Below are 27,870 nucleotides of genomic sequence, written 5' to 3' on the forward strand. Positions count from 1 at the left end.
CTTACAAATTGTTCAGATTGGCTTGGGTTTATGTTCACGGAAAGGTTTATACAAATAGTTATGATAAATACAAAGAATTACGTTGGAAGGAGGTTCCTAGTGTGTTACTGTAAGGATTGGTGAGAGTAAATATCACCTCAATGAAATTCACAGATGGCACTCAGGTTTGTGAAACTTTGCCTCACCCTCCGAAATGTTAAAGAATTAGAATAACAGAAGATAAGAAATATTTATCAGCTGGAAGAGGAGATACAGCAGACAGCTGCTTGAAGGCAGCAGTTCAGGGCCAGCAGCTCCTCAAAAGGTATCTGGGAAAAAGGTCCTAGAAAAGTGCAACCCCACTGTAGCGGGGTGGTCACCCGCTCCGGCACTGAAGGGTTAAAAGCACTCCTAGAGAGGGCCTTGGCAGCGAAAAGCTAGGCTGATTGGGGGAAGCAGCCACAGCTGGGGCCACGCCCCAATCAGGCCACAGCTGGCCCTATAAAAGGGCTGTGAGTCAAGAGCTCAAGAGACTCTTGCTCCAGTTTTTGAGAGAGAAGGACCTGGCTGCCTGGGAGCTGAACAGGGTACCTGAGGTGGACCAGTGCTGGGGAAGGGCAGAGGGAGCTTGGAAGCTCCAGCCTAGCAAAGCCCCAGGCTGCAGGCCAAGTTACGGGCCCACAAAAGGGTACTAGGGCTGCAGAGGGGCAGCCCAGAGATAGGCAGCAGGTCCTAGTCTCCTTGCTGATGATGAGTGGTTTATAGACTGCCGTCTGCCCCAGGGAGTGGGGGCTAGATGGTGGCAGTAGCCACCGAGGCAAGGTGGAGAAAGAGGGTTGGGTTTCCCCTGGGTGGGGACCCAGATTGTGGGTTACTGCTGGGGCAGAACCCTGATGTAGAGGAGCACCTGGGTCCGGGAGGGACACAGGGCCAGCAGCAGGCGAGACACTGGCCTGCAGAGGGTGCTCTGGGCTGGAAGATCTAATTCCCAGGACGACCAGCAGGAGGTGCCGTGCCAGTGAGTCGTCGCCCCGCGACAGGACGACCAGCAGGAGGTGCCGTGCCGGTGAGTCGTCGCCCCGCGACACCCACTCTTGGGAGATTTGGTGAAATCCAGGCATTCACAGAGGAATCCGCGTTTCTGCATCACAGCCTATGGACCTAACCTGACCCAAAGCCCACTGTAGGCAAAGGAAAGACTCCCACAGACAAGTGGGACTAAATAGTAGGATAACTGGCCACACTGGGGTACTGCCATTCACTACAAAATCAGAGAGTTGGAAAAAAGTTGGGAACATTTTAAGTGTAATTTAAACAATATGTTTGGTGGCAGCAGCTCCTGCTTGTTTCTTCACTGCAGGGAAAGATTACAGGTGGTCATCCACTCTGCCGCACTGCTCTTGCAGCCTGAAACTTCCAGCTGAGCTGGCTGTGAGGATAATTATCCCCTGAATGTGCCTCAGCCAGCAGCCCCGTGTCACAAGGGGTTGCTCCTGCCTTTTTAACATGTCAACTTGTGAAGGTGAGGGGCAGATCATGATGCAATCTGCAGCAAGCATCTTCAGACCTTCCTGCCACCACTCCCTCAGTGTGTTTTGTTTAAGGAATGAAAAAAATGCTGCAGAGGCTCCCAGCTCTGCTATTGGCTCTGCCAGATACTCCTCTGCATTCTTGTTAGCTGAGCAAATAGGCCAGTCAGGGGAAGGGAGAGAGGAGCGAGTGGCTCCCAGCAGGTGGTACAAAACTTTGGCTGGCAGGGGGGCAGGAGCCCCCTTACATGGCACTCCTGGATTCTGCCCCTGTCCATTCATTTCTGAGCAGCTGGGGCCCTTGGGCGTGCTACCAGGCAGCAGTCGCTATCCTCCAGAGCGCGCAGGGGCTGGAGCTATGGCCAACTTCTACAGAGTGGGTGTGGGCTGAGGGAGCTTCACTTGTGCAGCTGTGCAGGGGCTGGCCACAATTAATAGCCTTAATTAATTACTGTTTAATAATTAACACCGAAGGGTTTTCTAATGTCAGGTCCTAAGTTCCAGGAGGGAGGCAGGAGGACGTGAGCAAGAGTCTGGGGTGGGAGCAGAAAGGCCATGGAATATGAGGTGAAGAGAGAACATGGGCAAAGTCCCAGCGTAACACAGAAGAGATCACAGGGCTGGACAAAATAGAACAGTGGAACTGGGACAGAGGCAGGAGGAGCAGGGAGGAGATACTTACTACTCATCAAGGGAAGGGGAGATGAGAAGCAAGAGAATGAAAATAGTGGAGTGAAGTGAGAGGAAAATAAAGTGGAGATGGATAGAATGTGACAGAGCTGGCGCGGGGAAGAAAGGAAAACGGAGAGAGACTAGTTTACGGCAAGTGAGTTTGACAGTTTGTCTCTGCACTTCCCTAGCAGAGACTCCTGTCTCTGCATGTTTTGTGATGAGGTGGGGTGGCTGTTTGGCACACAGAGGTTGTTGACAAATATTGCAGGCTGCTCTGGATTCAGTAGTTAAGTAAATAGGGGAAAGGGCAAAGAAAATAACAAGCTTCGCCAGAACGCACACTACACCCGCCTGCAAATGGGGACTTAGCTGCTGGAGAAATGTTCCTTGAAACACTTTCCCCCCGGTGTTAGGAACTCCACATGCACTCCAGTCCAAGGAGCTGGGCTCTACTTTTCCTGCAGCAGAAAGGGGCTGATGGTGGCAAAAAGATTCCTCCCTCCTCCGTTCTTTTGTTGCTAAAATCCATTAAATTTGGGCTACAGGGCCCCCTAAAAATGATCTTGTTGGCCCTTCCCAAACTCCTAAGGCCAAGCCAGACCAAGCTGCAGCAGCGCAATGAGACAAAACAAAAAAAAATGGTTTCGCCAATAGTGCTTCATCAGAGCAACCTGGGTAGCCTGGAAGCCTAATAACCCTTGGAAGGGTCGCTTATGAGAAGCACACAGAATCTACGGAAATATCTGTGCAAACAAAGGTATAAAGTTTAATTGGTTTCAAAGGGCAAGACTCTGCTTGGTGATGATAAGGCAGCACAATTGTTAACTGTTTTCCCTGTAATACTGGGTTAGTTCCTCTTCCTCCAGCCACATAAATTATGATTCAGCCGTTCAGAATACAGACTGAATACGTGGCGTGGATTAAACCTAAATCGACTCTGGATCCACCAAACTCTCCGGCCAAACATATAACTTTGGAGTCTCCTGGACAGACTTTTTTCCCCAGCCTCACCCCTGCCCATGGAATAGAGTCTCCCTCCCATCCTCTCTAAATGGACTCTGGCCTGCCTCCCACTCCTGCTCTTCCTCCCAAATGAAGGAGTTCAGCAAACAGCTGACTCCATCTTCTTCCATTTCTTTATTCCATATCAGGAAGGCAATGATTTAGTCATGGGTATTTGTAGTAAAAGTCATGGACAGGTCACATGGCCCGTGACCTGTCCATGACTTATACTATAATACCCATGACTAAATCTTGGGGTGGCCGCTGCTGTAGGGGGCGCCCCGCAGGGGACCACTGCTGGGTGGGGGCTGGGGCCAGCTGCACCAACGGCCGGGGGGCTGCCGGAGTGGCCACTGCTTGGATGGTCACCGTGGCAAACTGCCCCGGGCCACCCGAGCAGCGGCTGGCCTTAGGGCCACTCCAGCAGGGCCACTCTCTGCCAGTGCAGCGGGCTGCGGGGCTGCCCAAGCGGCTGGCTGCAGAGCTGCTCCAGCAGTGGCCGGTGTGGCTGTCCCTGGGGCCACCTGAGCAGCTGCCATTATATGTCACATTCTGTCCTTATGTTAACGTTAACAGTGTTTTTAATGGTCTATCCAAGTCTTTATCCAGTGCCCATACCATGATATCTGAGTGGCCTTGAAATTGCAACCTCTTGTACTGCAGGGATTCAAACCCTCTGTTGCCCTGCTGTTACCCTTTGATATTTCGTATTTATGATTTTACTCCCAAGCTGGCATCCCCAGAATAACAAGAGAGCAAATCAGTCAGCACTGGGCCACTAGTCACAGGACCACTGAGAAGAGCTGGAAGGGATAAACAGAACTTGCCTCTGAATGCAATGTTTTAAAAGGATTAAGTCAACCATTGCTAATACTACTTGTCTGTGTGAAGCAGTGTGTGTTTAATTGGAACCTCCAGCATTCAAACTCCGGCTGTCTCTGCTTTATTTGAGTTTGGCACTGAATGCCTTGGGGTAAAATTGCCTTTCCGGTAATGCACACGGCACAGTCTGTGCTGTTCCCCTGTTAAACCAAATGCTGTGTCTAGCTTTGTGCTGAAATCACATAGCTGGGCTACCCTGGCTGATGCCCGCATTCCTCCCACCCACACCCGACTGCTCCTGGGTTATTAGTGTGTGCTACGTGAGCTACCTCTAAAGTGTCATGTCCTGCTGTGTTGCAATAGACTCCCTCACACTGGATGCAGAACTAAGCAGAGTTAATGGTGTAGATGAAACACGTGGTGGTACTGGGGCTGCTGGATAGCTCAGGGGAGTGCTATTTGGGCATGGAGCTGGTCACCTTTAGAGCACGTGTTCCAGAGCAGTTGTTACCCTGATGGTTATTTGCTTTCATCATCTACCAAATGTGGTGGGCTCTGTCAAGTCCATAGTGGATAAGCATCCGTACCACAATTGGTCTCTTGGTAGAAGGGCTAACAACCGAATGGATCTGGAATGGAAACTATCCTTCTTGGGGGGGAGGGGGGGGAGGAAGGGGGTTGTCAGTCTTGTCAATTAAGATTGTCAGCTCTTTGTGGCAGGAACTCTCTCTCCTTGGGTGTTTGTTCACTACCTAGCACTATGGGGCCCCAAGCGCAGTTGTGGCCTCTCGGTACCACCCTAATACAAATAATTACTTCCCCAAAGTTTGTGGGTGTTCAGACCTGCTGGTTTAGGTCAGACCTCTCTCTAATCTCCACCCTTCCTCACAGCCTCGCTTGCTTTGCAACCCCCACCCGCTCCAGAAAGAGGCACATCTTTATTTTTTTTATTTTTATTTTTTTTACTGTGAGTTCCTGTGGAATTCTGTAATTGTGTGCGGTGATTAGAAGAAAAATATTAAAATAACATCAAAGACCCCAAAGCAGTCACCATGTGGTGGGAGGATGCAGCGGTTGCACAGCATATAGCAGTTCAGAAACAATTGAGACTCTTGGCCAGCTGAATCTTCAGGGGTTAGTATGTAATTACCCAAATTACCTAAATTTGGAATTTCATCAAGGTACCACTGAGCCTAACACCCCCACCCTTATGAAAAATGCTCTAAGACCTGTTATTACCACAAGTGGTCAGGACCTAAGGGTTGTCTCATTTAGAAGTGGCTCTGGGCAGTTAGCACATCTGCTATGAAGGCTTTCCTCCAACTCTTTCCAACACCCACAAACGCTCGAGAGGGATAGTATGCTATAGTGATGCCAGACTCAGGAGAAAACAGCTCTCCCGTGATAGTCTCGTTTCCTGATAAATGGAAATAATACCATAATATCTGTTCCTATAACACAAACATGTTCCCATGAATTTGTTCTATATAAACCATTTCTTCCTCTTGATTCATTCACACTTCATACAGCAGCTGTATTGAAATTCAGGGATATCATTGCAAATGCATCTCACACTGAAAGTTTTCCTGGAGCTCTTTTACTAGGTGGAGAGCCATCCTTATGCCATTCATTAAGGCAAACTGGAAGACCTGAGTGCAGAGTTCTGGGTTTCTTCTGCAACAGTTGATGTCATCGCTGACACCTAAAACTGAGGGAGGAGTGCACAAGGATGGCAACTCCTATTATTGGCAAACATCAGACCATGAACTTGTGGCTTGACCAGTCTGGTGGGTATGGGAAGATCTGAATCTCAACAGTTTAGGTTTTAAAAGGGACTGTGCATACAAGTTATACCCCACCCATCTATTCTGTTAAGGAAAAAGGAACTTAATTCAATTTTTTAAAGAGAAGCTTTCAGTTCATCTTTAAGCTCTGGTGTAATGGTTCGAGTGTTATGAAAGATACCCCTTCACCCTCCTATTGCAGTCGGATCAACACCCTGGGTGTTTTAGGAGGCCTGTGTTTCAAGGACACAGGGGTAGCATGACTTCCTCTGGGGCCTGCATTTTGAATGTATCTGGGGTGATTTACTTTACCCCCCAAAAGGACTCCTAATAAATAATTTCACACTGCCAGTTTTCAACTAGAGCCTGGTTTACGGTCTCAGAGGGATTATGCAGAGCACTAGAAATATGACTTTAGAAGCTGGCTCTCCTCATGTATTTTAAATGTTTCACAGGATGTGGCATGTACGGATAGAGTAATGGGGTACAGTGGAACCTGTACAAGAGGTCACCCACCCTGATTAGGCAACTTCCTGTCTTCAGAGACTGCCCCACAGCACCCCCAAATGGACTGAGTACAACTCTGCTCTATCTTTATTAGCCGCCCACCTCTACTAAACAACTTATTTGTCTTGCAGAAGTGGTCCAGTCTGGGGCCTTATTGTGCTGTACAAACACAAAGGAAACCAAACCCCCTCAAAGGGCTTACAGTCTCATTTGCACATTTATGTTATCCTATGGGAAAGCAAGCATCATAAAATTACACCCGCTGCATATAGTAAAATTTCCCAACATAAGCTATGAATGAATCTAAACCTATGGTTTGGTGCGGGGTAAGTAAGCACCTGATTGTGCAGCCCAATTGTCCAAATGGCTGGAGGGTCAGACCTACCAAGGTGTCAGTCGGTAAAGCTCCATTTAACCTCTGAGAAGACAATGTCACCGGAAGCAGAATAGGCTTTGTGGCAAGATTTCCACTGCTTCTAGTCAGGCTGGAAGTAGCACACAGAAAAAGAGTCTCATGTGGACTCTTTGCCCTATTGTGGATGAAACCCACAAGTGCAGAAGCCTCAAGAAAAAGAAAAACAACATTTACTAAATTTTAGAAGAAATGTTTCAAACCTCAAAACAAAAACAAACAAAAAAACCACTTTGCATTTTGAGGGCTGGGTGCTGGTTTCCCTTTGGTCCAATGAGTCTTATTTTATCTGAACCAGTCAATTCATGTATAATATTACTATTATTATTAAATATTCGGCATCTTCAAGTATATTGGGCTGGGGAATCCTAGCATGTTTGGCCAAATTCAGGCATATACATGCTGAAGAATAAAAATTAGTCAGCGGGAGCATTGAGAACTCTCAAGGCAGACAAAAGTGAGTAATACTGTGCCTTCCAGCCTGGACAGAGAGCTCAAAGGGGAGGATGGATGCAGCCCTACAATGAGTTTTACTATGCAAGTTAAAAATAAAAATATCACGGAAAGGCAGAGGCGTGAATCGTTTGTTTCTACCAGATTCTATATAAATGTAAATGGCACACAGTGAAACCTCTCTGTCAGTCAGCAAGCACAGAATGTCCAGCCGGCAGGGGAGTGAGACTGGAAACCGGACCACATACAGCTTATAATTAAGATATTAAACTAAAAATCAGTTATTGCTTCCTAGCTAAAAAGTTGACTTTCGAGTTTAATTATTCCTCTAAAGATAGGCTTATTTATTATGTACATTTGTTTTGCAGTTGAAGATTGTGATGTCTCTTTAAAAATGCTTTTTCATGCCTCTTCCTGCATATTTTTCCTTGTGCAAATAATACAGGCTTCTTGAGAAAGGGATAAAAGTAGTTTGGTTGGATCTCTGTGTGACGGGTTGGACCCCCTCCCCCCCCCCCCGCGCCCTTCTGGGATACCACCTGATGTACTGGGATTTCACTGAGCCTGCCTGCTTCACTAGCCTGGGCTCCCTCTCCCTGTTTTGCTGAATTAGGCTCTCCGGCCTCTGGCAGCACACACACAGGTAGGGACGCACCAGCTGTAGAATCACACAGAGTCTGCAAACAGCTCTCTATGAGAAGACTCAGCCACGAAATCGCCCAGCGCTCAAGTGCAGTTCCTCTCTAGAAAGTGCATCCAAAATAGTATTGTCTTGCGCTGTAGAGAAATCTATACAATCTAAGCTCATAAATTTGTCTCCTCCCTCAATGTGGAGGAAGATATACACAACTTCTTGCCCCCTCCCCCAGTTAGAAATTGCACAAACTGGGATTAATAATAAAAAAAAAAACAAGTTTATTAACTATAAAAGGCAGATTTTAAGTGTTTATAAGGGACAGCAAACAGAACAAAGCACATTACTAAGCAAATAAAACAAAACACGCATACCACACTTAAGATCTTAAAGAGACTGGTTTCAAGAAGTAATTTCTCACCCTAAATGTTGTTTTAGGCAAGTTGCAGAGTTTCTGTAGCTTCGAGGTCCAGTTATTTCTCTTTACAGACTAGACTCCTGTCTTAGTCTGGACTCAGCCCTTGCCTTTCCCACCACTCAGTTCCTTTGTCTCTTCAGGTACTTTCAGCAGTCTTTCTTCTTGGGCAGGAAGGCAATGGAGAAGAGTCCTGTTTGCCTTACTCTCCAGCCGTAAATAAGATTTACATAAGGCGGGAATCTTTTGTTTCCCAGTCTTGATCTCTACCTTAGATGGTGTTTAGTACCAGGTGACAGGAGCACCTGACCTAGTAGTGTCACAGCTACATCGCAGGATGCTCTCAGGAAGGAGAGAGATTAGCATCTTTAAAGTCTTATTGTTTCTTCCTAATGGCCCATCAAGGTTGATGGCCTGCTGTCTGGGGGGTGTTTCATTAGTTTCAATAGTTGTTATTGTTACATAGTCAATATTCCTAACTTTAGATATGGAAATAATACATTCATACAAATGGGATAATCACATTCAGTAAATTATAACCTTTCCAATCAGACCCTACAAGACCCATCTTGCATAAAATATATCTGTTATGCCATCTCCATATCAAAAGCATATTTCCATAACAAATATGAGGTGTAACTTCACACTCTGCATATAAGAAGAACCCAATCCAACTTCCACTGAGTTCAGTTAGACCTGGATTCAGCCCAAAGTGTGTCAATCCCTACATGAGATAGGCAAAGTGACATCTTCTAAAATGACTCAAATTTCTTTAGAAAGGACTGTATTTCCCTCTTATAATGAGCCCGCTCTTACAGCAGAGGAATGGAATTCCCCAAGTCTACATTTCCCACTCAGCATGGTGCATTCATTTAAATACAAATATATTCCTTGCTTTAGCACAGGCAATATTTAACCACCAGTTCTGATGATTTCTCCTACCACAGATCACCAGCAGAACTGGAGTCTTGTACACCACAGTAAACACATTGCCCACACTCTCATTTTGGGGAAAGAACATTCATCAGCTTGCAGCATCATAATCCAGTCATTAGAACAGGAGACTGGGAGTGAGGAGAGCAGGGTTGTGTTCCCAGGTCTGCCACTGCCTCACCATGTGACACTGAACACATCATGTAACCTTTCTGTGTCTCAATTTTCCGATCCATAAAACAAAGATAATCCTCACATTTACGATCATGGGAGTATAAAGTGTTATATTTGATTATATATTTTTATTCACTGACTTGGGTGCCAAAGAGTAACCAAACCTTTCTGAATGAGTGTTTGTAATCTGCTTTTAGTCCATATCAAGTATTCTAAGTGAGATACAAGCAAATCCCTCATGACTATAATCACTATAGAATTTGTGACCTGACCTTAGTCAAACACGTACTCCTGATTACTGTCTTATTTAGAGCGCGCATTGCTACCTAAACTGCATCAGAGGTGTCAAGTTTGAAAAGTTACATTTGCTGCAGGTTTTAAACCTCCAAGATGGGTGGGAAGAGGAAACAGCTTTTTTCCGGAGCAGTTCAAGACTGCACTAGTCCAAAGTGCCGTAGGCCAGAATTGAGGTGTACTGGCAGAGCTCTGCGTGTGAGTTTACACAGCACCTGTCAGCACTGAGTTTGGCTACCAGGCATTGCTTCCCATCCTCCTTTTTCATGAGCATTAGAACTCATTCACAGATGTTAGCAGAAACGAAAATATTAGTAAAGCAAACATGGTGTAAAATGAGTGTCTGTGACTGGCCAGCCCTGGAATCTGAAGTCTTCACAGAACATATACAGCACAGGAAGTGACATTCCAAACATTACCCCATGGACATGACACAGCCCCCCCGGCCCCTCCCGTAGAGCTGAGAAGGAAGTGTTGTTATCCCCATTGGTGAAATGGGGAACTAAAGGCAGAGAGAGTTTAAATGACTAGTCCAAGGTCACGTAAGAAGTCTGACAGAGCTGGAAACTGAGCCCCAATCTCCTGGCTCCCGGCCAAAGCCTCAGATGCAAGATTATCCTTCCAAGTTCATCTCTGGATCAGAACTTTGTCGCTCAGGACACACAGTCGCCAGAGATAAGCCTCAGAACAGATGTCTAATGGGGTCTGTGTGTGTTTAAGTTTGAGAGAGCGAGAGAAATTCAGAGCCCTGAGAGACCACTATTAACATGTAGCATTTATATTAGACTTTACATCATCTGAAAGCTGTGCAAACCTCACAGTAACCCTAACTAGCTGTAAGTTTATTTGAAATTTTCAAACAAGAAGAGTTTGTTAAGGAAGCATAAGCAAATTAAATTGGGTACACAGAAGGTTTTCCTTTCCCCAGAGGATGAAGAATATTCCTCAGACTAAAACAGTCTGCAAGCTCTGCCATATAGCCATCCACCTATCAGAACGAGGTGGGGCCTTTGGCTGGCTGGTTGTCTAGAGAAGGGATGTCTAGAGACACCTGGTGTTATCCAATCATGTCACAAGGCAAAAAGCAAACTGCCCCACCCCAGGCTAGGGAAACTACTTATTGGCTGTGACTTTCACCTCAGCTCAGCTCCCAAACACACTCATATTAGCCTTTCCCTAACTGAGAATATATTTTCCAAAGAACGGACAGAGAAGTCCACTTCTGTGGACCTTGCACATTGCTGCAAAGTGGGATGACACTGGAGTCAATGGAACTATAAGCCATACTGTATATTGCACCAGGGTCCAGTGATTAATGAATGGGGACATTTTTGTAAGAGTAAATTTTTGAAAGTGCATCTAAGTAAAGATTAGAATTTGGGCTGAAAGTCTGTGGGTTTTTTTTATTTTCTACAAACCTGAATATCCACCCATGGTAGACATCTGTCTGCATAGAGGTGCATGTGTTTTTTTTTTTTTTAAACCAGCACAGAACTAGGAGACAGGAATCGCTGCACTGTAATCACACCTCTGCAATCACAGCCCTGCCACTGACTTTCTGTGTGGCATTGGGCAAGACCGCTAACCTTGCCTCAGTGACTCCATCTGTTAAATGGGGAAGATACCTGTTAGATAGAGTACTTCACAATAGTGTTAGTTAATATTGTTGACCCTAGTTCCAACACCAGTATGTCTATTCTAATGCAGGTGTCACATCTTTCAGTGGTAGCCAGATGCCAGGGCTGTGCAGGTCAGCTTCCCAGTGGAAGAGAATTCTGAAATATTCTAAGTGTAATTTGCTTTATTTACACATATACAACAGTCCTGAAATTAGATGGTCAAACAGCATACAGGCAATCCCTTCTTTCAGGAATCTCAGCCCAGCAGCAATGCTTAGTTCCCAGGGAATAACTCTGCCTCAAAACCTGACTAATCAGAGACCATGGCAGAGAGAAAATTCTCCTGCAATGCACACAGCAACCTACACCCAGAACCTTGTATAATCAAGAAATGACAACCACAACCAATATGTCTTCCAAGACTAAAAACTTGCTCACATGCTAAGACAAACAACTAGTGAAACTCTGTAACAGCATCATCTGGTGATGTCTCAGTTTCTCCATCCATTATACAAGGTAGATAACTCATGGTAGTGTTGTGCAGCATAGTTAGTTAATTATCAGAGGGGTAGCCGTGTTAGTCTGTATCTGTAAAAAGCAACAAAGAGTCCTGTGGCACCTTATAGACTAACAGACATATTGGAACATAAGCTTTCGTGGGTGAATACCCACTTTGTCAGACGCATGCGAAGTGGGTATTCACCCACGAAAGCTTATGCTCCAATACGTCTGTTAGTCTATAAGGTGCCACAGGACTCTTTGTTGCTTTTTATAGTTAGTTAATATTTATAAAGCCCTTTAAAGATGCAAATAGCTATATGCAGTCAGTGTTAAGTATTATTTTATCACCGTGTACCAGCTTAACAGAAGCTTGCAGTCCAGTTTGAGAGTCTGGCCTGTGTCCTTTTGGTTTAACAAGGTGGCAAAACACAATTTTCTAAGTCTTATCTATTAAAAAAAAAAAGTAATATTTGAAACTTCCTTGCCCTCCTGTTTGCTTTCTCCATTTAGCTTTAACAAAACTTGATGCTTCTCTGAGTACAGTGGTGTTATCCAAGCTCCCCCTCAATTTGTGCCCTGCCTTTCTTGGCTCCAGACATGACCGTTTTTGTAAAGAGTAAGTGAGATGATTCCAAGTCTGCTCCAGGCCTCCTGAAGAGCTTTCAGCAGAAACAGGACAGAGGTGGGAAGAAGAGCAGACAGACCGGAGAATAGCATGAAGGCAGGAGAACAGAAATGGTGACTGGGTCATTGCATGGCAAGACCAACACAACAGTCTAGCCTGCTCACTGTATGTGTGAATGAGGCATCCGCTCAAAGAAATTAGTGGTTGGTAACTGCAGAAGAAGTAAAAGAAAAGCCTTCTTCATGTAGCAAATCTGTGGAACTCGGTGTCTGCTGGGAGTCACTTAGTCAGATACTGTGGATGGGTTTAAGATAGTGACCTGAAGTTATTCACCCTAGCAATTGTTATTATTGCTTCCTTTCAATTTAAACATCATACAAGATGCTTATCCCAATCTCTATGCTTCTTGACCTCCATTATAACTACAATTTAAAGCGCTAAAAGCGGAAAATCGGCAGCAAGTTCTCTCCTCCTCCTCCATCACAACATAAAAGAGCCAGTCAGCAAGAAACAAGGGAATTACCCTGTTGAGTTTTCCAGGCTAAGCTCATGGTAATGAAATCTCATGCTTCAGTGCATAAGATGATTGTCACAAGGGTCAGGAAGGGACTGGCACAATTGGTCAGGCACATTGTGGAGGCGGAGAGAGGGAGAAACTGGTGAAAGTCTGACAGCTGTCATCTTGGGAATCAGGGACCTACAGGCTAAAAACATGAGGCTTACAGAGTTAGAGTCAGGCTCCGTAGCTGGGGACTATAATAGACTCATGTCCTCTATGGATCAGGTATAGAGGGAGACATATAACATGCCCCTGAGCAGTGAGTTATAAAGGTGGGTACTATGTAGTCTCATCAGAAGAACAGACAGCTCTCTTTAAGAGACATAAACCTTAAAAAAATATTGCTGAGGAAATTAACACAAGAACAGACAAAATCAAGGAAAGAAATGATCAACTCCAAAAAAGGAGGAAGTGGAGTTTGCAGTAGAGAGAGATCTGGTCTGCAGAAATTTGGATCTGACCTTCTCCAAGGACTGGGAGTATTTGGATCCTGAGATTTCATTTAGTACCACCTTTAGTTTGTAGCTTCAGGTATATGCTGCTGTGTGACCTGATCCAGCAAGCATCCAAGACAAGAGAGGCAGGCAGTCGAACAAACACCCAGTAGATCTTAGAGCTTGGGTTCAGCTGTTTCTCTTGGCTGTGTAGGGTAGCGAGCAAGAGGCTGATTTTTTTTTATTGGCAGTTTATAGCTCTGCCCTGCCTGTTTGCCACTGAGCCAGTTAGGTGGCTGTTTTATTTAACTTGCCATTTCCACCCTCTTGGAATAAGGAAGCTTGTGATGAGATGGCTGGCCTGTACAGTCAGCAGACATGCCACAGGCTCTTATTCTAAACATGAGTAATTGGAGTCTAATGGCTAATCCTCATGACAAAGATTAGAAAAGAAGCAAAAAAGGTAATTGGCACTAGCTGAAGGTCTAATACGACTGGTACGTGGTACAGTACTAGCTGAACACAGTCTTGTCAGAGCCATGAGCCAGCCTCGGTCTCAGCATTGGCACCACTTGTTTGAGGGCAGCGGAGTGACACTGGAGGTGAATTTGGCTCTGTTGGACTATCTTCCTAAACTTGGTTCCCCCCTCAACCTTCCATCCAAAGATTTCCCATCTGCCTGCAACAGCCTAGTGACCTGGAGCATGACTGACTCTGGAAGTTCTCTTGCTTAAAAATAAGAAGTCTAGTTTGTGCCCTGCCTTTCCTTAATTCAGACTTGTACTTTCCTTTTGAGGCTAGAAATCTGGGAGTCATCCTTGATCTTGGACTCTTTTCTTCCCACATGTCCTTGGTCAGTAAATCTGACTCTCCCACCTCCAGATTAACATTGCCAGAATCCACCTTCATATTGATCTTACTTTTGCTGAAACCCTTATTCAGGTCTTCAGTGCTTCCTGGCTTGACTATTACAACTCCCTCTTCTAAGTCACTACTCCCTAAACTGCAGGTGCACGAGGATGCTGTGGTCAAACTGCTTCCTTGCCACGAAAGTGTCATATCCCTCTCCTCTGCTAGAAACTATTGCTGCCTTTCTAGATATCTCTGACCCAGCTCAAAACTGACCTCATGGTTTACAAAACTATCCAAGACCTCCCCACATCCTTCCTGTCTGACCTCATACATCCACCTACTCCTCCAGGCACTTATTCCTCACTTTGTCTTCTCAACCCCTCCCTTTGAGTTGGTGAATATGGGAGTCACTCATCTGCCTATGCTGATCCATCTGTCTGGAAATGTCTCCCTTCAACCAAGTGCTGACTCACTTCATCTCTTAAAATCTTACCATAAATCGTTCCCCTTTCCTCTTTAGCATATAATTGACGTGCTCTCTCTTTCTCTCAAGTGTGTTGTGTATTAAGGATGCTAAAGAAAATTTAAAGGTTTTTGGACCAAACTTACATCTGGCCACCTTTTTCTACATGACTTGGCATTATTCACACTCCACTGGTTAGCATTTCCACCAGACTTGGGCTTGCCCGACTCAGCCTCACAAGGCTATAAGCAAGGGTAGGTCTGATTCCCCCTTACTTCCTAGCGTGCACTCCTTAGACCTGGGGGCCAGGTGAATAGGGGCAAGCAGGTGTTGTGAAGCCACTGTGATATTACACTCTATATGATTTTATAAATATATGCTAATGAGTGAATATGCTTCATGGAAAAGGTCTCTTGTAAGGTATCATTACAAAGCTTATAATCTACTGAGTGTGATCATCCGATTTATATAAATGTACCACTCTTGTATCTGAAACTAGAAATATGAAATATAACTCTGAGGGCCTATTGTAATTATGCAAAGTGTGGGCCATTAATGATGGTTTGGAATCTTGATGGCTCCCATCAACCAGGACAATTGACTGTGGATGGCTCTGTTTGCAGGCAGGCCTTCCTGTGAGTCAGGCTGGGAGGAATGAAGGTTGAAGTCTTGCAGTGACATGTGATCATGTCACCTGAACTGGAATCCATCTTTAACCTGGTGTCTTTCCATTGAGAAGGAGGGGGTGGGAACCCAGAGAGGGACAAAGGATTCCCACCTTATGCAAAAGATATATAAATGGGTGAAACAGAACAAAGGGGAAGGCCATCATGAGTAATCCCCTAGCTACCACCTGAGCTGGAACAAGAGCTGTACCAGGGGAAAGAATTGTGCCCAGGCCTGGAAGGTGTCCAGTCTGAGGAAAAAACTTACTGAAGCATCTCTGAGGGTGAGATTATCTGTATTCAGTTTGATTAGACATAGATTGGAGTGTTTTATTTTATTTTGCTTGGTGACTTACTTTGTTCTGTCTGTTACTACTTGGAACTACTTAAATCCTACCTTCTGTATTTAATAAAATAACTTTTTACTTATTAATTAACCCGGAGTATGTGTTAATACCTGGGTGGGCAAACAGCTGTGCACATTTCAAGAACACTTCTGTAAGCTGCTTTCAGGTAAGCCTACAGCTGTTGAGATACTGGTAGTGATTTTAAGTGAGTTTAAGTGTGGTGGCTGGAGAACCAACAAAGTCCACTGTGACGGGTTGGATCACAGAACCCCCCTGGGAGCTGCCACCTGATGTGCCAAGACTACTTCTGCCCCTGCTTTCCAGCCCTGTCAACTTAGGACTTCAGTGCCCTGCCTGGCTTGAGCCGGACTCGCTAGCCTGCTGCAAACCCAGACCCAGGTCTGAATCACATCCCCTAACAGCTGTAGGCTTACCTGAAAGCAGCTAACAGATGTGTTCTTGTCTTTAACACTCAGATGCCCAACTCCCAATGGGGTCTAAACCCAAATAAATTCGTTTTACCCTGTATAAAGCTTATGCAGGGTAAACTCATAAATTGTTCACTCTCTATAACACTGATAGAGATGCACAGCTGTTTGCCCTCCCACCCCACGGCATTAACACATACTCCAGGTTAATTAATAAGTAAAACGTGATTTTATTAAATACAGAAAGTAGGATTTAAGTGGTTTCAAGTAGGAACAGACAGAACAAAGTAAGTCACCAAGCAAAATAAAATAAAACACGCCAATCTAATCAAACTGAATACAGATAATCTCACCCTCAGAGATACTTCAGTAAGTTTTTTCCTCAGACTGGACACCTTCCAGGCCTGGGCACAATTCTTTCCCCTGGTACAGCTCTTGTTCCAGCTCAGGTGGTAGCTAGGGGATTCCTCATGATGGCCCTCCCTTTTGTTCTGTTTCACCCATTTATATATCTTTTGCATAAGGTGGGAATCCTTTGTCCCTCTCTGGGTTCCCATCCCCTCCTTCTCAATGGAAAGACACCAGGTTAAAGATGGATTCCAGTTCAGGTGACATGATCACATGTCACTGTAAGACTTCAAGCCTTCATTCCTCCCAGCCTGACTCACAGGAAGGCCTGCCTGCAAATAGAACCATCCACAGTCAATTGTCCTGGTTGATGGGAGCCATCAAGATACCAAACCATCATTAATGGCCCACACTTTGCATAATTACAATAGGCCCTCAGAGTTATATTTCATATTTCTAGTTTCAGATACAAGTGATACATTTAGACAAATAGGATGATCACACTCAGTAGATTATAGGCTTTGTAATGATACCTTACAAGTGACCTTTTGCATGAAGCATATTCCAGTTACATTATATTCACTCATTAGCATATATTTATAAAATCATATAGAGTGCAACAGTCACTATTCCCTGAGCTGGTGGGCTTGGCTCTGAGCCCCATGCATGGGCCATTGCTGCTGAATCATCACAGCTGGCTATCCATCTAAACTGAATGGGGTGGGGAGAGGGGTAGTAACTCGCTGTTGGCAAAGGCCACCAGTAGACTCCTACACCACGGAGCATGGCAGGAGCAGTATATAAGCGGGGCTTGTCTGAAGCACATTTCCTTCTCTACACTGATGATGGGTGGCACTGCTACACATCATCACTTAAAGGGTGCATCAGCACCACCTAGCCCTTAATCTTGACAAGACATGCTCACAAAAACTTAAGAGCCAAACCTCAGGCTGTTCCTTCAGGAGTTTTTCTTCCCTGCTGCTTCAGAGGAAGGTTACTCACACACCAGGGCAATGAGTGAGTAGAACTGCAATTCCTAGAAGTCAGGAAACCATCCACTCCTTTTAAGCCTAGCTTTAGCATTCAGCTCATTTACGCCCTCTGCTCTGCTCAATGTCGCGTGCCCCACAGATCCCCGGCATGCTCTGAGAAGGACTTCCTTGTACGTTTACCAGGCGTTTGAGTGACCCCCATGCATGCCTGAGTAGGAAGTGGTCTGAGTTGCTGTGTTATCAGATTCTAGAATTCAGTGGCTAGAAGATATTATATACCAGCTGATTCACAATGTTAAGATGAGACCAGCTAAGTTTCTCAGTGCAATATGTCCCATGCAGAGTTGTTGAGGCCCCAATCATTAGGTAGGTAGACAAAGAACAGGAGCCTGAGAGGCACCAGTTTGTAAGGCAGTCTTCTAACTAAACTCACAGTCACTTGTTTATAATTAGCCTGGGGGCAGCCCTTGAATGATATGCTGGCCCCATTCTGCCATTTCTTTTCTTGCCTCTGAAAACGAAGGCGAGAGTATTGCGTTATTAGTCCATTCTCTTCACCCATAGGTTCATAGCCCACACTCTCCATCGGTACAAAAGGGGAGATCTTCATTCCAACATACACATAACTAATACGTCATTCCAAACAGACCAGTCTGTATCTCAAGGAAAGATCGAATCCAGCTTTCTGCATACTGCTTACGTCGGATACAATTTACAATCCCGAAAGCCCCCTGAAGGTGATGCCCATTTCTGGAGATCAATGCAAACTGGTTTGTTTAGCATTCTACACATCTAGCCCCCCAAATACTGGCTGGGAAAGCCACTTCTTATTGCAAATACCCCACTACCTGAAAAAGCTTGGGGTAGATGTTTTGCTGATAAATATCGGGGCTTTTGGTAAAAACGTGTGACTGAGTAACTTAATGTCATTTGTGGTTGTGTTTAGCACCCTGACGTGTGCCTTTTATGTGAGTCCCTCCACTCTGGCCTATCCCTCATCCCAGCATACCGGCACACAGGGCCGGCTCCAGGCACCAGCCCACCAAGCTTGTGCTTGGGGCGGCACCTGGAGGGGGGCGGCGCGGTCCTCCGGCTCCGGCCGCCGGGGAGAGCGGAGCCCCAACTGGGCTCTCCGGCCTCCCCCCGGCACTCTGGCCGCCGAGGAGAGCGGAGCCCCGGCCGGCACTCCGCCCTCCCCCCGGCGCTCTGGCCGCCACTCCGCCCTCCTCCCGGCGCTCTGGCCGCCGGGGAGAGCAGAGCCGCGGCGGGCTCGCCGCCCTCCACCCGGCGCTCTGGCCACCAGGGAGAGTGGAGCCGCGGCGGGCTCTCTGACCTCCACCCGGTGCTCTGGCCGCCACTCCGCCCTCCCCCCGGCGCTCTGGCCACCGGGGAAAGCAGAGCCGCGGCGGGCTCTCCGCCCTCCTCCCGGTGCTCTGGCCGCGCTGGGGGGAGAGGGCGGGGGGCGGTGGGAATCATCACCCCTGCCTTAAGCAAGGACTTTACATTATTCATATGTGGGTGAAATTCAGCCCTATGTACAGCATAAGTCTATGCACCACTTCAGTCTCACTTAAACCTTGTTTTTGAGGATTTACTTAGAACTTAAATGGTGTATTGGCCTTATGTGGGCCCTCTGCACAGGGGAGAATTTCATCCATATATAAAACTGGGCATTCTGAATCAACTGTCATCAATGAACAGTGTATTACAGTGGATGAGAAGCTGGATAGTCAGTGTGCCCTTGTTGCCAAGAAGGCTAATGGCATATTGGGCTGCATTAGTGGGAGCATTACCAGCAGATCGAGGGAAGTGATTATTCCCCTCTCTTCGGCACTGGTGAGGGCAGTATTGCGTCTAGTTTTGGGGCCCCCACTACAGAAAGGATGTGGACAAATTGGAGAGAGTCCAGTGGAGGGCAACGAAAATGATTAGGGGGCTGGGGCACATGACTTATGAGGAGAGGCTGAGGGAACTGGGCTTATTTAGTCTGCAGAAGAGCAGAGTGAGGGGGGATTTGATAGCAGCCTTCAACTACCTGATGGGGGGTTCCAAAGAGGATGGAGCTAGGCTGTTCTCAGTGGTGGCAGATGACAGAACAAGGAGGAATGGTCTCAAGTTGCAGTGGGGGAGGTCTAGGTTGGATATTAGGAAAAACTATTTCACAAGGAGGGTGGTGAAGCACTGGAATGCTTTACCTAGGGAGGTGGTGGAATCTCCATCCTTAGAGGTCTTTAAGGCCTAGCTTGACAATGCCCTGGCTGGGATGATTAAGCTTTGAGCAAGGGGTTGGACTAGATGACCTCCTGAAGTCTCTTCCAACCCTAATCTTCTATGATTCTATGAACTAGCCTATTAGGAACTGCAGACGGTGTCATTTGTCAGTCAAGAGGTAATTTCCCCTAGATTCACCGCTTGTCTGGCACATTTCATCTGGAGAACTCAATAAGCTTTACTAAAGAGAATTAAGCATCACTGTCCCCATTATTCAGATGGAGAAACTGAGGCACAGACAGGTTAATAACTTGCTCAAGGCCCCGCAAAGGAAAAACCAAGAACAGGATCAAACAGGTACCTTATTTGTTTGCAAGGAGGTCTTGGATTTGAACTGACTCATTAGTAAAACTGGCTGAATAATGGGAAAAACTATTCACAAATAATAAAACAAATGTGAACTTTCACAAAGTAATTATTCACAAGGAATTATTAGACTCACTGTAGTCATAGGTATGAACAATCTCAGTATGGGTCATATACCATACAGGCTGGAGACAGACAAAACTGGGCTATGTTTAAAAGATGATTCCATTAAAAATAAAAGTTAGCAAAATCCCTCCTTCTCATATCACCAATCCCCTCTCCCAAATAGACTGTAAGCTCATCAGGGCAAAGAACTTGTCCTACCTATGATTGTAATGCACTTATATTTATACACAACTTGAACTATTTTTCATTAAGCTCTTTCACCTCCCTGCTCCTTTTTTCCCAATACAGTTAGTTTGTGTCAGCTTTCAGAATCATGATACTGGAGAGAATTCAACATTGAGCAAAAGCAGTGTGCCCATCCCTAACACACACCAATGGGTGTCACTTTGGAGAATTTCTGAATATCCAAGGACATACTTAATTTGTGGCACTCATTTAATTTTAAAATGGCAACATTTTCCTGGAACACACTCTTTACTCAGATGGGTAGCTAGAATAGTGAGTGTGCATGCGCACCAGTGTTTGCATCAAGCTAGAAATCCACAAAACACTCTTAAGCAACAGAAATGATTGCTTAAAGGATGCAGATACTGGAGAAATATGAATTTAGTAGCTAACAATTAATTCAGTAGCACTTTGCAATGAGCTATGTGAACCCTAGTGATTGAGTGTGGGTGTGTATCATTCTCATTTGTACTTTTTACAAGCAAGGCTCCCACAAATATATATTCACTTTTGATAGCACAAGATAGTAGAAGAAAATTCTCTGGCACTGAAGTGGCTTTTCCTCCCTGCCTTCACATGGCCCTTAAATATTGTTACAGGATGAAGGGCTGGGTGGATCCTTATCAAAAGTTAGCTAGGTACTAGCATTGTTATACCATTAATGCCTTATTTCTCAGATACAGTTATCCTGCAGTGCCTGCAAATTTAGCTAGGAGCGCCCTCTTCTGGGGTTTTATTCAACTGCTACCATCGCCACATCAATAAAATCGCTGAATATCATCAGGAGTTCTCTCCTATTCTAACTTAAATTTTTCTTACTTCAAACACCCTTTATTCTATCAGCCAACCCTCTCTCCTTCTAGGTTATTTTTAAATTTTGTATTACACTTTCAAGCTCTCTGGTGGGATTGTGTATTTACAGATCTTTCCCCAGTGGTAGGTAGTATTATATTTGTTTAGGTTTTCAGTTTGGAGTGTTTAATATCCGAAACTAATTGGGGAGGGGAGGAGATAAATCCTGATTTTCAAAACACTGGGGATTTCTTTTTCACTGCTGTTTTTCCTTTTCGGCTCCCCACTTTACTGCTGACCGTCTGAAGCAACCATAAACTGTCAGTTTGAACAGAAGTGCTAGAAATACTAGGGGTGCCAGTATGTGGTTTGGATCAAGCTCTTCCCTTCTTACATGGCTCTGTGAATAGATGATGTTCATGCCCTAAAAACTGCCACCATTTTAAAGGTAAATGATATATTTACCAGGATGTGAAGGCTGTTGCCAAATGCCATTTTGAAATCTCTCACTTGATTGCCAGTGAAAGCTCATAGCAATAAATAAATACTGCTTAGAGCTCCGCGGAGAAAGAGCAAGTCTCCTAACAAACATTAATTTAGTTTCCCAATAGAACAGTAGGTAATAGCAACACTTTGCATTTACATAAAGCCCTAAATGGCTTGTGAGCTGCCTGTTTAAGAGAACCACCCTCCCCCACCTCTGCTATACAGGTGAGATTGGTGGAGGTGCTGGAGCCCTCTGACTTTAACAGGGGTCGACTGGCAGGGCATCCTCCATGAGTGACCTTGAATTTTAGAACTTGCCCCCGGTGAGTTGGACATGAGTGGCCTGAACTGGCTGACCTCCAGACCATGTTGCAAAACTTCTCTCTTTTGTCCTGCTCTTGAGAAGTGGGGACTGATCTTCCATTGTCCTAGTTATTTTCATCGTGACTGTATTGTGAGGTGAAGCCACTGGATTTAGTTTAATAATGTGGCTTGACGTTTGTATTTTTGTATGAATGTGTGGTTCTAATATTATGCCTAGATAAATGAGAGCCTATGAGAAATGTTTTTTTAAATGGGAAATCAATTGAAATAAATATAGGGCCATTACCTGAAGAACACAACCTATGTTATAAACATTTAACTAAGTCTCGCAAAACCCTGTCAAGCCAGGCATTCTTATACCCCTTTCTATAACATATTCTAAGGCACAGAGTTGTTAATTCGCATCACATGCCTAAGGTCACACAGCAAAGGCTATAATTGTGACATCCAGTTCTTTGCTGTGGTCACTAGGCCACATTGCCTCCCTGGGCTTTTTCTCACCTACAAGGTTATAAGCAACAGCACTGTCTAACTAGAGCACCTTTCCCACTTGCTCTGTCTCCTACGATCTCACTCATTATCTAGGGCGTATGCACCGGTTTCTCTTTAATATAACTTGGAGTGATTTGGGGCTAGAGCTCTAAGTGTTTATAGTTATGGAATCAGCTTTCCATTTACATTAAGAAAGCTGAATCTTCCTCTGTCTTTAAATCAGGATTGAAGAGGTGAGTCTGAAATGTAAAGCACCTGAGCGTTTCTGGGGTAGGGCTCTGTATAAAAATATTTGAGTATTAGGACTGTAATTCATCAAGTGTATAAAACTGGATACTGCACATTTACTACTTGCTTTTTGTGGGGCTTTGTTTTATTTTGGTTAGGGGGTTGAGAAAGGGTCATTCAGCCTTTTGAAAAATATCATCCTCTTCTGCTTTGGTATGAAAATTGAGACTACACAAATGAAAATAGCACCAGTGTTTCAAACTGGGCACTGTTTTGCTTGGAGTCCGTGCAAGAGCAGCTGCATGATTCTGTCTGTTTGCGTGCAGCCTGTGGTTTATATGATCTTTTTCGCTAAGGCTGTCACATGAAGACTAAACACAGCGTGTACCTCTTTAGAGCTTCAGATCCCCTTGGCGCATTCATGTCTGGAGCAGAGAAGGAACAGAGTCAGATCCAAAACTTTCTCCAAGGTTTGATGGGTCCCAATCCAGTGTTCAGTTTATGTCCCTCTCTAAACTGGGATGAGGAGGGTAAACCAACATCTGAGTGCATATATAACCCAGAGCTGGAGGCTTTCTCAGTTAGTATTCCGCCAGGAACCTGCATAACTGACTGGATTTTATCAGCATAGCAGAAAGTACTTACATTTCAATCATTATTTTTTACTTAGAGACACACTGGGTGACTTTCATGCCTGTTTAAATGACCAACACAAGGGCCATATATCACTTAGGCAGTATTTAGAGGGCTTAAGTAGTGCTTAGGGCTTGTGCTAATCTTCTACACAGGGGTGAGTGCCACCCTTTGGAAGGGTAATTTCCACTTCCATCTTGTGAAACCTGAGATTGATAGAAATGTCTCCATGAATAATAATAAATTCAAGTGGAAACTATGCTTGTTTGGCTTTAAATCCCCGCTACAGCATTTACAACCCAAATTTGACAGCCTTGGGCTTCAGAACCTTAAACTGGCCATAAACAAAAGTGAAATTTACCAGTCTATTTTCATTGTCCTGGCTGAGAGAACTGCAAAAAGGAAACAATCAGTTAGCATTAACCACAAAAAAGACATTTGATTTTTAAAACTCTTTAAATTTTAATTATGTACGGTGCTGAAAACAGATTCATAGAGTTTAAGGCTTGGAGAGACCATTTAATCATCTAGTCCGAACTCCTGGGTATCACAGACTATTAAATTTCACCCAGTTGCCCCTGCATTGAGCCCATTGTGTTTGAGTACTTGTGTTTGGCTAAAGCACCTCTTCCAGAAAGGCATCCAGTCTTGATGTGAAGACATCAAGAGACAGAGAAGCCACCACTTCCCTTAGTAGTTTGTTCCAATGGTCACTCACCCTCACTGTTAAAAATTTGTGCCTAATTTCTAATTTGAATGTGTCTTGCTTTAGCTTCCAGCCACTGATGCTTTTTATGCCTTTCTCCACTAGACTAAAGAGCCCGTTAGTAGGTGTGGAGAGCTAGGAAACTTCTGATTTATTTTTATGAAAAAAAAAGTGACCATTTCCCCTCTTCATTTGTATTGTTACCTGTTGAATACGAATAGGTTAATTTCTTTCTGGAGGCAGGACAAGTATTTCAGTGACTGTGGGGGGGATGTCACATAAGCATGAATGACCAAGGATTGTCAACTTGAGAATTGAACAATAGGATCATGAACTATTTAAAGACCATTTTTATCAGCTTGTAAGTATGGGCTCAGGGGACTGGTGGTGAAAAGCAGGAATTAAAATCATTGGGGGAGGGGGAGGGAACTAATGCAAATCCTCAGGCAAATAAAGAAGCAGAGAGAAGGGTAACCCCTTCTTCCTCCCTGGAGGAAGGTGCATAGACTGGTTTTACCTGCTTTGGAGAAGCCTGGCAAAGGACTGAAAAACTGTATAAAGTGTCCAGCCTGATCCAGGAGGGAGTCATGGTCACCCAATCCAAGAACTCCCTCCAACCCAGAAGTGGGTGAAGAACACCAGGAGGAGCAGAGCTGATGAGTGGGGGGCAAGCTGGGGGGATAGAACTGATGGCAGCGAAGGGGGACTGGGCAGATGGGGGGGCAAGAGATAGGCAGAACTGATGCAGGGGCAGAACTGCTGTGAGAACTGGGGGGCAGGATTGCCAGATTTTAGGGGTTGGGAGACACAGAATTAATTCGCTGGGCAGAAGACAGGGAGATAGAGGGGTGAGAGCTCCTACAGCCAGAACCACAAGTCACCTTAGTCAATAAGGAGAGTGGGGGTACACACACCCCCACACACACACACACCTCTCTGTCAGAAGACAGACCAAAAAGACACAATGTCTTCTTTTTAATAAAATCTCATGGTTTTATGGGACAGTCAAATGGTTTTTGATCTCAAGGTTGGCAACACTGTTCAGAATAGATAATACTGTGCTTTATGAAGGCTGGCAGGTCACTAGTTAATTCTTGCCTTGGCCCTGGGAGAGAACAGGACAGCAGGTGTTGAACTAAACTCAGACTTGCTAAGGTGATAATGAATTGCGGGACAAATTGCAGCCTAAATCTCCGGTCTAGAGGGAGAGGAAGGCAGGTTCCTGCCCTAAGATAGGGGACAGCTAGAGGCTTCAGACCTGAGTGGGGTGCCCTCAAAGAGGCCACAACAGAGCCAGAGGTGCAGTTACCTCTGGAACTCTGACCACTGCTATATTATCCCTCTGAAGGTACTTATACACTGTAGTCCCTCACTGGATGGCATTTTCTTTAGCGCTCGAATCATAGCTCAAATAGGAAATTATTATTTTTTTCAGAGTTTTTATCTGACTGTTGGTTCAAGCAACTACAAAATAAAACAGCAATTGCATTGTGCAGTTATTAGATATAAAGAAATAAGATACGGAGCAAGAGAATATGGGGCAGAATTCTGTCAGCCGATGTTTCCTAGAATTTAACATGAGAAGGTACACAGTCTCTTATACAAACCGCTCAGCACTAGTACAGTTACGCCCTATGGATTTCCAGGGTTGTAAATCAACATTGAGCTTATAGCCAACCCAGAAACAAAGGAGTCCTATCTGGAACAACTCCACCTGATATTACACTTGAGGAAGCTTGATTGTTGAGTGACGATATATTTAGTGATGGTGAACCACAAATTTAGGACATGTGGATTATCTTGGCTTAGAAACAAAAATTTATATTCCAACACTCCTGAACTATGGGGCAGGGGAGTTGTTTAAAATCTGGATCCAAACTCAGATCCAGATTTTGCAGCCTGCACTAAGTTTGGATGCTTTTCTGAACTCCAGCTGTGGGAAGTATTCACAGTTACACCCAACACAACATGAACATTCCCCATGTTCAGGGTTCACTACAAAATCAAGACTTGGAATGTGTCAGGTCTGCTGAGGCTCCAGAACCTTTTGTGCAAACCTGGGACTGGCCAATGCTTCAGCATTGCCGTCATGAGTGAGGTGTGGTTTCATGGAGTTTTGATGGGGAAACCAGGGGAAACTCGGCCATTTTGACTGAGATTTGCATGGAGATTTGGGGTTCTTAGCTGGGTGAGATTTCAGTGTGGGTTTTGGGTCCACCAGGAATGCCAGATCAGGGCCTCTGCGAAGGAGCAATCGCAAAATCTTTGGGCTGGATTCTTTCATTTAGCTTCTGCCCCCACTGTATTGGACAGAACCTATCAGATTCAACCACAAACAACTGAACATTTATATCTTCATCCCCAAATACACAGGGACCGAGACAGAGGAAAAGGGAGAGAAACTCCCTGGAGAAAGGTGTCTATAAACGGAACCTTAAAATACAACTGTTCAAAGCCTCCTCCTGGCCTTGAGATGAGCTGTGAGCTCCTATTTGCCTGTTTCTGGGAAGACCAAGCAGGAGGAAGTGGCTAAGTGCTGTGCAAGTACATATGTGGGAGCAGCCACACCTGCAGTGAGACACTAAACAAACCTGGGCTGTATTGCTTTTGTGGTCTGACATTTAGCCCTGTGTCCTGCAAGGTAATTGGAGTGGGAGTGGAAGGGGGAAAATGGTGACATTTGAGAGTATGGTGAGTGTTTCATCCCATTTAACCTTCCTGCCTGGAGACCTGCTAGGTGTGAGGGAGTCAGGAAGAAAAACGGCCCTTTGCATCTCTATAGAGCCACCACTTCTAGGATCCCAAAGTGCTTTGCAAATAGAGTGACCCCATGAGGGACCAACAAAAATCATTTCCTTGCCTGCTGTTAAAGATGGAGCTTAACTGCATCTTAATTGGAGCTTAATTGCATCTGAGGATACTTTGAGGCAGGCAGTACCATCAGGTCATAAAGGTTATGTCCTTGTACAGTTCTCCTTGTATTAATTCATTAATCAATCCCATTCTAGAGCCCATAACCATAGTTCCAGCACTGCATAATGCCAACATTGAGGCACATTTCCCATGTCTAGGGAAATAATATCCCATGACCCCACCCACCACAACAACTTTTAAGAAGGTCACACATTAAATCAGTGTCAGCTCTGAGACTGGAACCTAGGGCTTTGGATTACCAGTTGCATGCTTTATCCACTAGACCAGGGGTGGCCAAACTGCAGCTTGTGAGTCTCATGCTGCACTTTTACAGTTAAAAGTGTGGCTTGCAAAGCCCCCCCACCCATTCTCTACCTACCAGATTGGGGTAGGGGGAGCTCGGGGCTTCTGCCCTGTAGCAGGGCGGTGGGGCTAGGGGCTTCAGCCCTGCAGGGAGGGGGGTTCTTAGCATTCACTTGGGACTTCAGCAGGAGCGGGGCTGACGCCCTGAGCCCTGGCAGGCACGCCCATCTCTCGAATTTCGTATGCGGTTCGGAGGGTCAGTAAATTTGGCCACCCCTGCACTAGACCATACTGCTGCATAGACATCAGAACTATGTATCCTTAACGAGCTGCCTCGTGCATTAGGGATGCACACTGCGTACCCAACCAGCATGGCTTACTGTGTTTCTCAGGCAAAAGTGGGACTGGCATACTAGAGCAGTTATTTTTTCGCTTTAAAACGCTTCAAAACATTATTTTTCCTCCCAAGCCCTGTGAGATAGATCTCTGTTTTGCAGATGGTGAAACTGGGTGCAAAAGAGCTAAGTGTGGAACAACCCTACAACACCCAAAACGGTCCAGAGCCCAGAGCACGCTTAGCTACTCTGCAACAACAAACCGATACATATGGCTCACCGCTCAC

At 45.2% G+C, this 27,870-nt stretch overlaps 2 protein-coding genes across 5 annotated transcripts in view; one reads left to right on the forward strand and one right to left on the reverse strand.

Annotated features, from left to right (window-relative positions):
- Positions 1-27,870, reverse strand: part of ARHGAP26 (Rho GTPase activating protein 26) — a 597,030-nt gene that overhangs the window by 374,595 nt on the left and 194,565 nt on the right. The gene's annotated exons all lie outside the window — the stretch shown is intronic.
- Positions 1-27,870, forward strand: part of FGF1 (fibroblast growth factor 1) — a 64,467-nt gene that overhangs the window by 5,996 nt on the left and 30,601 nt on the right. Inside the window, exon 1 of one of the 3 annotated variants that reach the window (XM_065554975.1) lies at positions 984-1,045. The exons of the other annotated variants lie outside the window; for them this stretch is intronic. The gene's annotated coding sequence lies outside the window, so the exon portion shown is untranslated. Of the gene's footprint in view, positions 1-983; positions 1,046-27,870 lie in introns of those variants that run through there. 3 annotated transcript variants of the gene reach the window in all.

This window comes from Chrysemys picta, chromosome 8 (genome assembly GCF_011386835.1).
Source record: "Chrysemys picta bellii isolate R12L10 chromosome 8, ASM1138683v2, whole genome shotgun sequence".
Classification (NCBI taxonomy): Eukaryota; Metazoa; Chordata; order Testudines; family Emydidae; genus Chrysemys; species Chrysemys picta.